The following is a 15,432-nucleotide window of genomic DNA, read 5'->3' as shown; positions in this document are numbered from 1 at the left end:
GAGGTTGGAAAATCTGGAAAGGGAAATGCAAAGGCTCATTCTAAATACAGAAAGCGTCAATGAAGTGAAATGGAAAGGATTTCAGGTCAGATGAGTACAGGCTAATTGTGTAACCTCCCCACAGAAATATAATAATAATGAAAATTGACCAAGCGTAAACTCCCCACAAAAATAATAATAAAATGAATTTTTCTAATATTGTAACCTCTGAACAAAATTGGCTCCCATTTATAATCTGTGTGCAGAAATGCATTCACATTTAATGTTCCCACAAAATTCTTTTCTCATTTAATGTTCGAAACAGAAAAATTCCTAAACACAAAAATAAAAAAAAATTAGTACCTGGTAAATTTTATGAGGACAGCAGCGCTGCCCTTCGGCCCTGTATTCTGAATAAAAAAAGAAGCAAAAATTCTTAACTCAATAAAACTGCAAATATATCTGCTTATAACACGATGGCGTCCTCTTGGGTAAAATATTCCGGAGGTAAAATAGTCCCCCATTCGGATCTCCGGGCGGGGACTACTCAAGAGGACGTCGTTATCAGGAGAAAGAAAACTGGCATTCTACGGATCGGAGCGTGGAATGTCAGATCCCTTAATCGGGCAGGTAGGTTAGAAAATTTAAAAAGGGAAATGGATAGGTTAAAGTTAGATATAGTGGGAATTAGTGAAGTTCGGTGGCAGGAGGAACAAGACTTTTGGTCAGGTGATTACAGGGTTATAAATACAAAATCAAATAGGGGTAATCCAGGAGTAGGTTTAATAATGAATAAAAAAAATAGGAGTGCGGGTTAGCTACTACAAACAGCATAGTGAACGCATTATTGTGGCCAAGATAGACACAAAGCCCATGCCTACTACAGTAGTACAAGTTTATATGCCAACTAGCTCTGCAGATGATGAAGAAATTGATGAAATGTATGACGAGATAAAAGAAATTATTCAGGTAGTGAAGGGAGATGAAAATTTAATAGTCATGGGTGACTGGAATTCGTCAGTAGGAAAAGGGAGAGAAGGAAACATAGTAGGTGAATATGGATTGGGGGGAAGAAATGAAAGAGGAAACCGCCTTGTAGAATTTTGCACAGAGCATAACTTAATCATAGCTAACACTTGGTTCAAGAATCATAAAAGAAGGTTGTATACCTGGAAGAATCCTGGAGATACTAATAGGTATCAGATAGATTATATAATGGTAAGACAGAGATTTAGGAACCAGGTTTTAAATTGTAAGACATTTCCAGGGGCAGATGTGGATTCTGACCACAATCTATTGGTTATGAACTGCAGATTGAAACTGAAGAAACTGCAAAAAGGTGGGAATTTAAGGAGATGGGACCTGGATAAACTGAAAGAACCAGAGGTTGTAGAGAGTTTCAGGGAGAGCATAAGGGTACAATTGACAGGAATGGGGGAAAGAAATACAGTAGAAGAAGAATGGGTAGCTCTGAGGGATGAAGTAGTGAAGGCAGCAGAGGATCAAGTAGGTAAAAAGACGAGGGCTAATAGAAATCCTTGGGTAACAGAAGAAATATTGAATTTAATTGATGAAAGGAGAAAATATAAAAATGCAGTAAATGAAGGAGGCAAAAGGGAATACAAACGTCTCAAAAATGAGATATACAGAAAGTGCAAAATGGCTAAGCAGGGATGGCTAGAGGACAAATGTAAGGATGTAGAGGCTTGTCTCACTAGGGGTAAGATAGATACTGCCTACAGGAAAATTAAAGATACCTTTGGAGAGAAGAGAACCACTTGTATGAATATCAAGAGCTCAGATGGCAACCCAGTTCTAAGCAAAGAAGGGAAGGCAGAAAGGTGGAAGGAGTATATAGAGGGTTTATACAAGGGCGATGTACTTGAGGACAGTATTATGGAAGTGGAAGAGGATGTAGATGAAGATGAAATGGGAGATAAGATACTGCGTGAAGAGTTTGACAGAGCACTGAAAGACCTGAGTCGAAACAATGCCCCGGGAGTAGACAACATTCCATTAGAACTACTGATGGCCTTCGGAGAGCCAGTCATGACAAAACTCTACCGTCTGGTGAGCAAGATGTATGAGACTGGCGAAATACCCACAGACTTCAAGAAGAATATAATAATTCCAATACCAAAGAAAGCAGGTGTTGACAGATGTGAAAATTACCGAACTATCAGTTTAATAAGTCACAGCTGCAAAATACTAACGCGAATTCTTTACAGACGAATGGAAAAACTGGTAGAAGCGGACCTCGGAGAAGATCAGTTTGGATTCCATAGAAATGTTGGAACACGTGAGGCAATACTAACCTTACGACTTATCTTAGAAGAAAGATTAAGAAAAGGGAAACCTACGTTTCTAGCATTTGTAGACTTAGAGAAAGCTTTTGACAACGTTAACTGGAATACTCTCTTTCAAATTCTGAAGGTAGCAGGGGTAAAATACAGGGAGGGAAAGGCTATTTACAATTTGTACAGAAACCAGATGGCAGTTATAAGAGTCGAGGGGCATGAAAGGGAAGCAGTGGTTGGGAAAGGAGTGAGACAGGGTTGTAGCCTCTCCCCGATGTTATTCAATCTGTATATTGAGCAAGCAGTAAAGGAAACAAAAGAAAAATTCGGAGTAGGTATTAAAATTCATGGAGAAGAAGTAAAAAGTTTGAGGTTCGCCGATGACATTGTAATTCTGTCAGAGACAGCAAAGGACTTGGAAGAGCAGTTGAACGGAATGGACAGTGTCTTGAAAGGAGGATATAAGATGAACATCAACAAAAGCAAAACGAGGATAATGGAATGTAGTCAAATTAAATCGGGTGATGCCGGGGGGCTATTAGATTAGGAAATGAGACACTTAAAGTAGTAAAGGAGTTTTGCTATTTAGGGAGTAAAATAACTGATGATGGTCGAAGTAGAGAGGATATAAAATGTAGACTGGCAATGGCAAGGAAATCGTTTCTGAAGAAGAGAAATTTGTTAACATCGAGTATAGATTTAAGTGTCAGGAAGTCGTTTCTGAAAGTATTTGTATGGAGCGTAGCCATGTATGGAAGTGAAACATGGACGATAACCAGTTTGGACAAGAAGAGAATAGAAGCTTTCGAAATGTGGTGCTACAGAAGAATGCTGAAGATAAGGTGGGTAGATCACATAACTAATGAGAAGGTATTGAATAGGATTGGGGAGAAGAGAAGTTTGTGGCACAACTTGACTAGAAGAAGGGATCGGTTGGTAGGACATGTTTTGAGGCATCGAGGGATCACAAATTTAGCATTGGAGGGCAGCGTGGAGGGTAAAAATCGTAGAGGGAGACCAAGAGATCAATACACTAAGCAGATTCAGAAGGATGTAGGTTGCAGTAGGTACTGGGAGATGAAGAAGCTTGCACAGGATAGAGTAGCATGGAGAGCTGCATCAAACCAGTCTCAGGACTGAAGACCACAACAACAACAACATAACACTCCACTCTGCTGTCGCTACACCATAACCTTAAAGTAGGAGGCAGTTTGCAAAACAGAATTATTTTGTTATAGCAATTATGGTACAAAGCAACAGAGCAGTGTTACCCTCTGAGAGGAATTTTGTTATGTTGACCGTGCTGTTCCTAACGGAAGTGGCTTATCGGAAATGAAAGTCAGAATTACGTAAATATTTGCACAGTCTCAAACGAAATTTTGCCTCTCTGCACTGTTTAATGAATAACGAAACCGGTCGCCAGCCTAACTAGGCAAGAGAATGATTAACATTCTCGTTCAAGAAAGTAAGTATAAGCAACTATAACGGACAAACACAACCTAGACTTGGCCACACACGAGTACAATGAACTCTGACACACATGTTTTAAGATTGAAGCTAACAACTGGAGCAGCACAAACTATTTGCTGAATTATAAGAGATACCGAAACACCCTATTACTTTCAGGCTTACATAAAGTGAATGGTCTTTATAATATTACTATTAACTTGCGCTTCTAATATACAAGATACATAAACACTTAGCAAACATGAATATGATACACATTACCTTATATTTCAGCACAATAACACATCCATTAAGCTGATCCTTCACTGTACATCCTTATAATATTACGCTGCAATGATTGCGCAATGTGGTGGCAACTGCATGTTGGTAGGTGGAATTGCAGGCAGAATTGCTGGACTCTTGTCATTTCTTGGTGGCGAAGATAGATGCAAATTCCAGAATAGCCCAGCTATTTATCCATCCATCCGAGGCATTGGGAAATAACAGAAAAGCCTCTCTCGAAACCAGCACTATGCAACTTTTACACGGCAGTGCACGGACTCGTAGCTCATCTCTGACTGCTGGCTCGTCCCCGACTGACTATCAGTTCCACCTTTTCCACCTATGCCAACCACATTTTGCGCGCGTTGCGCTGTTCCGTTCCCGAGGGGAACCCCTACACCTTTTACATACAGAATAACTAAGAGCCCTAAGTGAGGATCAGCAGTTTACATAACAGCAAACAAATACATTAAATAAGACAGAACCTTTGCACATATTAACATGTCTACAAAAATTATTCACACAAAATTACAATCATATACAGTAAGTTTTGTTCCCTCCAAATGGGACAAAGAATATAAATTGTAGATACACTACTTTGCATTGAACCAAAACATGACGTCAAAGTTTGTACAAAGAAATGAGTATACAATTTTGTGTTATCTATTCAATCAAACACATTTACAGAAGCTCAATGATGAAACATAAAATGAAACAGAGATAAAATAGATGAGTAGAGCATTAGAGCCATGGTGTTACACATGCCCCATGGTTCGCTGAAGTTTCCTGCAAGGGATACTTCAAGGAAACATCTATAACACCTAAGTGGTGTTGGCTGCAAAAAAAAAAAATTCCATCCAACTTCAGTTGGGAGAGAAAAAAAAATACACATATTACAAATATACAGTATATACACTTAGAAATGCATACATTTCTTCCAAAAACATCCTCAAAGTAAAGCATTTACAGTAATTTTCATGCCCACGCTTGTTTAAGGAAACTCATTTCCATCATTACACAAGACACTTTTAAGCATGTTCATTTCATACACACACAGTTTAAATAAAAGACAAGACATTACACAAAATAAATCTGCATATTAGGAGAATAAGTATGGCCTTCAAACAAAATTTAATAATAATAAACACATAAACAACAGCACAACATTTTAACTTAACAAAGCAGAAATTTGTCTTTCAATATTTTTAAAGTAATGTAAACATTCAGAGACGCACAAGTATGTTAATGATCATAGTACTTTTCACAGGGTTCAGTAGTTAATGTAATGTTCAAAATTTCAGTTTGCATCCATCAATGCACAAATATTTACACAAACAGCTATAAGAACTTTTTCCAACTGACTCTTTAAATACAAAAGTAGCTTTTCAAGGTTTTCACAAAACAATTAACTTTAAAGCTGCTCTTCATTAATTGCAGTCCAAAATGTTTGTTGAACATAAACACATTAACCTATTCAGAACCTATCTTTAATCATCACTGCTGTGTTTACAACAAGGCAGTCCAAAACTTTAAGTTATTCCAAAAAACCTAATATCAAACATATCTACATCCATCTGAATAGGAATCCATACATATTTTGTAATAACTTTTCACTAACTTCAATAAGAATAGTTAGTTCATAACACGTTGACCAATAAACCTAACAACATTCACTGCTTGCCTCAGCACTAGCAGTTTATGTTACACATTCTGCCCGCTATTGGTTTGGCAGTCTTTATATGTAAACATTTAGACACAAAAACACAATTTACATTAAGCACACTAAAATACAGATTTTTAATTTGACACACTGCCCCATCCTCTAGGTTTGGCAGCTCATGTCCACTTATCAGCTCCTTGCCCCACAATGGCAAGTCCTTTAGCTGTTGCTCAACACAGCATATTTGGTAGCCCTCAACTTCAGGACCACAGCATTTTTATTGTTTTGTCTTGTTTTGCTGCCCAACAATATATTTTTGAGCAGTTTATGGTCATCATCTCCAAGTTTTTTCCTCTTTGTGTTACATCTTTGGAAAAATTTGCTTTAATGGTACAAAACATATAACCTGTAACTTTGAAACAGTAATTAGACACTGGCAACAAAACCATTTCTTTTCAAATGACAACATAAGGTAACATATACATTAATCAAGTAAATTTTAAATGACATGTTTGGTATAAGGACAATGATCAGGGGTTATTTGAGAGTCCCTGATTTGTGGTTTTTCTCCCCACTTTCTTACTCAGTAATATTTCTTTTAAAGTCAGTAACAAGTTGAATTACACATTTAGGTCATTAGATATGTCAAGCTCAGAACAATAATTTTACATCCTACTGTGAGTTCTGCCCACTTTTGGTGGCATTAGACACATACCTCTCTAATCTATATCATGTACACTAGTCAGGTTTATCCCCTCAGTCTTAAACACACAACATTTTTCATCACCGTTCTTACCCATTTCTGTACAACCATCTTTAGACATTAATCATATTAGATTATTCACTTTAAACATTACCTTTATTCACACTGGTATTTTTCTGCATAGAAACATTTATTCATTTATTTTAACTGCATGTTACTATTTCCTTTTTCTGTACCCACTATACTTTCATTATTCCTGGCCATTTTCTAGTGTACCCACATTATTTATTCAATTACTTTTCTCAAAAACATTTATCTTTAGTCACATTGCACAAGGAAAATTTAGCATTATTAATATTTTCATCATCTTTCAAATTCACTAAAAAAATTTATATATATATATATATATATATATATATATATATATATATATATATATATATATATATTTTGGGGGGGGAACCTCACTTTAAAATAACTTTCAATTAGTGTTAATCTTCAAACTTGTAGCAATTGGTTCGAACCGTGGCGTGGACACTAGGACTCAGTTATTTTAAAGTTAAGTTTACCTCTTGTACAACACGATTCAATATAAAAGGGAAGAAAGAAAGAAGATAGTAAAAGTTCCGAATGAAGAAGGGGAAGGTTGCCAACACGAAAAGAAACGGAAGTAGTGCTGACAACGACTCGGGTCCCTGGTGCTCGTCAGGCACCTGACAATGCAAAGAGTGCATGTTCCCTGAGGGTTGTACATTTCATTCATCATTAGTTTCGGTGAACATACAATTTCAAGTCAACTATATTTCTATCTCCTAAAGGCTTCCTTGACCTAGGGTACACAAGAAAATAAGCATTTGCATGTGGAGTTCCTTGCACTTCAAAAGGCCCATTGTAAATGTATTTGAATTTAGAAATTTCATTATTAATTTCACTTGATTTTTCATGGGTCTTCACTAAGACATAATCTCCTAGCTTAAATTTAGTTGTTTTAAGGTTATTATCATGCCTTTTGGATCTAGCGGCTGCTTTCTCTTTCATTCTTTTCTTAACTAACTCTTTCTTTTCATGCAGGTTAATTCCTACAATAGGGGGGAATTGCAAGATCTCTTCAATAATACTTTTACTTTTATGGTCTAACAGAATTTCTTCAGGGGTAAAACCGGTGGTTTCATGGTATAAGGTGTTCATGGTCTTTTCAAAGTCATTTACAAATCTGCCCCAAGCCTTATGGTTATGGTGACAGTAGGTTCTACCTAGTCTTCCTAATTCACGCATATATCTTTCGACAGGGTTACTAGCTGGGTGGTAAGCTGAAATATATTTAACTTGAACACCATTTTGCTTCATGCCTTCCTTCCAGATTTTTGAGATAAACTGTGGTCCATTATCAGACAAAACTGCTTTGGGTTTACCAATGGTATTAAAATATTCAGTCATCTTGCTAAAGACTACTTTAGCAGTGGCTTTTCTGATTGGATATAATTTAATAAATTTGGAGAACACTTCCAACACTACAACAATATAAGACCAATTACCTGAGGTTTTTGGTGACGGACCATACAAATCCACTGACAGTAATTCTAATGTGTCCTCTGGTATTGTATTCTGCATGAAACCCTGATTTACTCTATTTGTTATTTTTGCCCTTTGACATACATCACAAGATCTTATTCTCTCAGTAATTTTCTTAGTAGCACCTACGTTAATCGCAACCACATCAGTTAACTTTTCAATACACTTCTTGGGACCACAATGCCCTAAGGCAAGATGAAAATAATCAATCACTTCAGTCTCAAATTGCTTAGGCCAACACACCTTCCATTCTTCAGTGCTGGTGTTCTTTCTCCTGTACAAAACTCCATTGAATATTTTGTAAAATCTACTGATTTGGGGGAAATTAGGGTTACTAAAATTAATTTTCACTGACTTCCAAATTTCATCCTCATTCTGGTGGAACCTCATACTTTTACAAATTTGCTCAATTCTTTTCCTACCTGGAACCTCCTTAATATATCTCATATGAAATTTGCCATCTTCATTGGATTCCCTTGGTAAGTTGTTCATACCTTCAGGCAACCGTGATAAAGCGTCAGCTACATAATTGTCACTACCTTTAATATACAATATCTCATAATCAAACTGTTGTAAATACAGGGCCCATCGACTCAACCTGCCGGTAAACAGTCGACAGTTTTTCAAAAAGGTGAATGCCTTGTGGTCTGTATGAATAATAGTTTTGTGTCCCCATAAATAAATCCTAAATTTCTTTAATCCCCAAATGATTGCCAAGGCCTCTTTCTCTGAAATAGTATAGTTTTTCTCATATTTAGTTAAAGTCCTACTAGCGAAAGCAATGGCATTATGTTCTGTTTCCCCAAATTCTGTGTTTTCCTGAAATATTTCAACACCGATACCATAAGCACTACTGTCTGTAATCATGTGGAATGGTTTACTTAAAACTGGGTGATGTAAAATGTTTTCCTTTACTAGCTCAGTTTTCAAATTTTCGAAATCTTTCTGACATTCAGATGTCCAAATATATACACTATTTTTCTTTAACAAACCATTCAAATGTGGGCTATTAAAAGCTTGCCCTTTCACAAATTTGCGGTAAAACCCACAAAGACCTAAAAACGCTTTCAACTGTTTCCGGTTCTTCGGGGGAGGGCACTTTTCAATAGCATTAAGCTTTTCTGGGTCCTTGCCAATCCCAGATGTGGTTATTATGTGTCCTAAAAACTTAATTTCTTGTCTCACAAATTCACACTTTTTTAACTTCAGAGTCATGCCCCCTGCTTGAAGAGCAATAAGGGTTTTGTTCAACAGATCACAATGCTCCTCCCAATTATCAGTAGCAATCAACAAGTCATCTACATATACAGTCAATCTGGTACAAAGTTCTTTTCCTAATACAGAATCCAAAGCCCTAATGAAAACAGAAACCGAAGTATTCAAACCAAATGGTACAACTTTGTATTGGTAACATTTTCCTGCAAACAAAAAAGCTGTATATTTCCTAGAATCTTTGTGTAATGGGATCTGCCAATATCCAGCCGTAAGGTCTAAACTAGTTAGATACTTTACATTATGGAACTTTTGTAATAAATCATCTAAATTTTCAGGCCTGTCTACTTCTCTCCTGACAATCTTATTCAATGTCCGAGCATCAATGACAACTCTTACACCTCCATCCCTTTTATTGACTATAATAAGTGGACTATTGTATTCACCATTGCTTCTTTCTATTACCCCCCATTCCAACATTTTATCAATCTCAGTTTGTACTGCTTCTTTCTTAGCTATAGGTATTGGATATGATTTGACAAAGAATGGTTCATGTTCCAGGATATCCATACGGTATTCAAAGTTATTTACGACACCTGGTTTATCAGAGAATACTTTCTTATTATTATTCAAGATATTAAATAAATCATCTTTTTGTTCACATGATATTTCTTGGATAACATCAACAATTTCCTTAAAACTGTCAGTTTTTTGGTCATCCTGCAATAAACTATTCACATGGTATATTTCATATATTTGGGATAAACCATCATTTTCAGATTCTATTTTTAACAAAATGGGTTCTACATTCACAGCTTTGACCTGGTTGTCACCTTCAAATTTAATTTCTATTGTTTCTGTTTCCCTATTAATCTTAACAGTTCCATTACCACAATCTAAAATTACTTTTTTCCTTGTCTAGCCAATCGATACCTAGAATCATTTCAACGCTTAGTTCAGGGACCACTAAAAAATCATGTTCAAATTTTTGGCTTCCTATTTCAAAGTCTATCAATACTTGTTTTTGAATGGGCTTGCTGGACCTACCAGTAGCTCCTATAATTTTTACTCCACTAACAGACATTATTACTAACCCTGGTTTACATGAAATATGATCAAAGAATGATTCTGATATGGCACTAATTTGGGAACCTGTGTCTAAAAGTACTTGCAGTTCAGTGTTACAAACATTTACAGGTATTATAGTTTGTTTAGTAATTCTCTGTTCCTTTTCCTCCTGTTCTTCCCATAACAAATCCTGCTCAACCATAATGTCTTTCCAGGAAATATTACCTACTGATTTTAATTGTATATCAAGTGGCTTTTTGGGTTTGTGTACCTCTACATCTTTACAGATCTTTAACAGTTCACGTTCTACTATGTTTGTATCTGGAGGTTCTTTAAGTTTCAGTAAATCTATTTCTGTCATTGTATTAATTAAAGCCTACCCTAATATAGTGTCATCCGGCGGCTCTTTCGGTTTTGTTTCAGTTACACATTCCGGATTTTGTTTCGAAAAGATATCATTAATTTTTTCGTAACCTCTTTCTGTAAAGGTATAAGTAGATTTGTCTACCTCCGAAAACTCATCTGTATCTGAATCTGTTGTCACTCCTTCCTCTGAGCTATCACTGATTTCATTTTCGTCATCCGATTCGAGCAGGAATGCAACTTTTAAACAGTGAGGCAAATTATCACTAGATGTTTCAGTCACTTCGTATTTCGACTCATTTTCTACACAATGTACACCGTTTGGACAGTCAGACACTTCAGTTATATCACATTGAACGATTTCGGCCTTAACTTCATATTTAGTATAATCGTCATGTACTTCGATAACTTTCATTTCATTTTCTTCCATGCTATCAGTTTCAGGCCATCGCGCGAAATTACCACACCCTTCTACCTCAGAATCACTAAACACATTTCCATCAACAACAATTTTGTCTGCACTGTTTACAATGCAATGTTCACTGACGTCCTCCTTTACATAATTTTTACCTATTTTTAATTGTGCACACGTCTTTTGCGTGGCATATTCTACCTCCCTTTCCTCTTTATTTATCATAACCTCCCCCACATCTACGTCCTTTACCTCATACACATCATTAACAGTGCCAATATTTCCCTTTTCACTCGCCTTTTCTGTCTCCCTTTCATTCTTTAATAAAGTCTTTTCGCACGAAACCGATACTGAGTTATCTTTATCATATGACGTACTAACTTTATTTTCATTTCTACATCCATCTACTACTGAAACCTGCCATCGGAAGTGTCCGATCCCGCCTCTTCTGTCTCTCTCTACGGCAGCCATCTTGTTCTGACGTCTGCCATTTGTGTCTGCTGTCAAGTGCAATGTACGCTGCTCCGGCAACCGCTGGCCCGAGCACGAACGGTCACGTGACTTCGCACTGGGAACGCCACTATGTATCATTCCGCGCCCGTCTGCTATAGGCGCGTCCTTAACCTTTCTGCCCCGTTGTTTACTTCTTTCCTTCTCGAATCTAATACTTGACATCTTTTCTTTGGGCCCAAACCCAGTTTCCGCGTGAATCCGGCCCGTAACACACGCGGTTTTCAGTTTTCCATTTCTTCTCTATTTTGGAAATTCCGCGCCATGTATCCTCTGCCGCGCGTCGTAAAATTTCCCCTGCCTCTCGCACGACCTCTTTGAATCGTGTTTACGCGAAATCTATCATTCTCCTGTCGTTCGTTTTGGTCATTATTTTCGCGCGAATAATTGTTGTTATGATGGGGACGGGACTCGCGATTTCTGCGCCAGTGATCTTCATCCTCTACCCTTTCCAGAAACGCAGAAAAACTGCTGTGTGTACTCCCCACATATCTTTTAGAATCCTCAGGCAATTTCTGCTAAAGAACCCAAACGATCTCAGCTTCAGTCCTTCTAGCCTTTAGGTATATTAGTTTTCTGTACCATGATTCGCAAAACTCTTTCATGGTTTGCCTGCCTCTGATATCGTACAGCCTGGCCATTAGAAATTCACGCCACAACTGGTCTTGTTTTTGTTCTGACCAGTACTCGTCAATAAATTTTTGCTTAAAATTTTCAAAAGACATCTGGTTTGTATCCAGATTCAACCCCCATCTTTTTGCTTCTCCTGTTAGTGCACTAATTACGACATTAATTTTTCCTGATCGGACAAATATTCAGGAAAATTTCTTTCGCAATTCTTTATAAAGTCTAGGGGGTGCCATCCGTTATGCCTCTTTGCAGTGTCGAATTTCTCTTCGCCCTCTAATATTTTACTGAAAGGGATCCTTTCTGTAAATTGTGGAGGTCCTGTTCGCATTTTTCTTTCCAAGTCATACTTTTTGTCTTGGATTTGTGAAGTGTTATGGTCACACTTCTTTTCGCAAGTAAGAATCTGTTTGGTTAGAGTTCTGCTTGTTTCTGTTACAGACTGTTTGATCTGTGCAAATTCCTCGTTACATTCAGTTTGTATTTCGGATTTAATACCGAATACCTTTTCATCCACTTTAGTACAGACTAGAGGTTCTATTTGATCTTGGATTTTAATTACTTCTGTGTCAAATCTTTCGTTAATGTCATCGATTTGTCCCTGTATGTTGGCAATATTGCCATTGATGACAGTAATTTCGCTTTTGAGGTTTTTAATTTCATTGCTCACAATGTCTACTTTTACATCAACCTTCTCAATCTGGTTACTAAGATTCTTGCCCTGCTCTTGCATTTGTTTACTAATATCACTACCCTGTGTTGTAATTAACTGCCCCTGTGCTGCAATTAGCTGTCTTTGTTCTACATTTTGTTGCCCCAGTGCTGCGATTTGTGCATTAATATTGTCATTTTGTGCAGCATTTTGTTGTCCCAGTGCTGCAATTTGTGTTGCAAATTGCGCAGACAACATCCTGAACAAATCAGTCACATCTGGTGTCTTTTCACTTTTATTTTCTGTCGCATTTTCGTGTTCAGATCCTACACCCCTTTCTGTTTTTGGTGATTCGAACATATCCCGCGATTCATTAACATAGCCACTGTCTTCCACAACATCGCTCATATTGCCTTGCATAGTACTAACGACATTCATAGCTTCTATCTGCTTATTAACATCGGCATGGTATCGTACGTAATTTAACTCGCGCGTAATGCCATCTGTTGGTGTGCTGCCTGAACTACTCTCGATTGCATTCTGCTCTCGCGTATTCAGATTCCTTTCTAGTTCCCTGTCCATTTTAGCTATTACTAAGTAGTGATACCTTTAATTTTCAATCTAAGCTGAACTTTCACTATCCGTTCTGTCAATTAAGGTACAGGTTCGTGCCGCTGGACGTTTTATGTTCACTCGATGTTTGTAAAATGCTAACTACTTATAATTTTTTTCCACATGTAGATGCAAATCGAACAACGTCCTGTCACGCGGCGCCACGTATAACACTCCACTCTGCTATCGCTACACCATAACCTTAAAGTAGGAGGCAGTTTGCAAAACAGAATTATTTTGTTATAGCAATTATGGTACAAAGCAACAGAGCAGTGTTACCCTCTGAGAGGAATTTTGTTATGTTGACCGTGCTGTTCCTAACGGAAGTGGCTTATCGGAAATGAAAGTCAGAATTACGTAAATATTTGAACAGTCACAAACGAAATTTTGCCTATCTGCACTGTTTAATGAATAACGAAACCGGTCGCCAGCCTAACTAGGCAAGAGAATGATTAACATTCTCGTTCAAGAAAGTAAGTATAAGCAACTATAACGGACAAACACAACCTAGACTTGGCCACACACGAGTACAATGAACTCTGACACACATGTTTTAAGATTGAAGCTAACAACTGGAGCAGCACAAACTATTTGCTGAATTATAAGAGATACCGAAACACCCTATTACTTTCAGGCTTACATAAAGTGAATGGTCTTTATAATATTACTATTAACTTGCGCTTCTAATATACAAGATACATAAACACTTAGCAAACATGAATATATAAAGTTTCACAACTGCAACTTTCTCACTTTTACTACAGCGAAACACAATACTGACCAAATTGCAAGAAACTGACTCACCTTTTAGGATTTATTACAGACAATAATGTGATCATTTGCCTTATAAGTCTCAGTCTTAAGAACTTTTAATATTGAAGTTAGCAACAGCACTTTAAATAGCAGTTTTAATAGGAAAGTTATTTTGAGCAAATAATATATACCTTAACTCACTCTATTGCCACATTAACTTTAACTTTCTTTTTACCAAGTTCAAGAGATATTAATTAGCAAAACTTTAGGCTTTAACTTCTTTTAGTAAGTATACTCGGTAATCACTTTACTTCAAATGGAGAGGACCCTGAGAGGTGTTATGATAAGGAGAAAAATCAAGGTAGGTACATAAATTCAGATACACATTACCTTATATTTCAGCACAATAACACATCCATTAAGCTGATCCTTCACTGTACATCCTTATAATATTACGCTGCAATGATTGCGCAATGTGGTGGCAACTGCATGTTGGTAGGTGGAATTGCAGGCAGAATTGCTGGACTCTGTCATTTCTTGGTGGCGAAGATAGATGCAAATTCCAGAATAGCCCAGCTATTTATCCATCCATCCGAGGCATTGGGAAATAACAGAAAAGCCTCTCTCGAAACCAGCACTATGCAACTTTTACACGGCAGTGCACGGACTCGTAGCTCATCTCTGACTGCTGGCTCGTCCCCGACTGACTATCAGTTCCACCTTTTCCACCTATGCCAACCACATTTTGGGCGCGTTGCGCTGTTCTGTTCCCGAGGGGAACCCCTACACCTTTTACATACAGAATAACTAAGAGCCCTAAGTGAGGATCAGCAGTTTACATAACAGCAAACAAATACATTAAATAAGACAGAACCTTTGCACATATTAACATGTCTACAAAAATTATTCACACAAAATTACAATCATATACAGTAAGTTTTGTTCCCTCCAAATGGGACAAAGAATATAAATTGTAGATACACTACTTTGCATTGAACCAAAACATGACGTCAAAGTTTGTACAAAGAAATGAGTATACAATTTTGTGTTATCTATTCAATCAAACACATTTACAGAAGCTCAATGATGAAACATAAAATGAAACAGAGATAAAATAGATGAGTAGAGCATTAGAGCCATGGTGTTACATGCTCTTATGTAGAAATTTTCGACACAGCTTCGTGCAATGCTGGCGTATATATATATATATATATATATATATATATATATATATATATATATATATATATATATATTTTGATTCTTGGAAGGAATGATTATGCA

The sequence above is a fragment of the Schistocerca nitens genome, chromosome 5 (genome assembly GCF_023898315.1).
Source record: "Schistocerca nitens isolate TAMUIC-IGC-003100 chromosome 5, iqSchNite1.1, whole genome shotgun sequence".
NCBI classification, from domain to species: Eukaryota; Metazoa; Arthropoda; class Insecta; order Orthoptera; family Acrididae; genus Schistocerca; species Schistocerca nitens.
Note: the sequence above shows the minus strand (reverse complement) of the source record.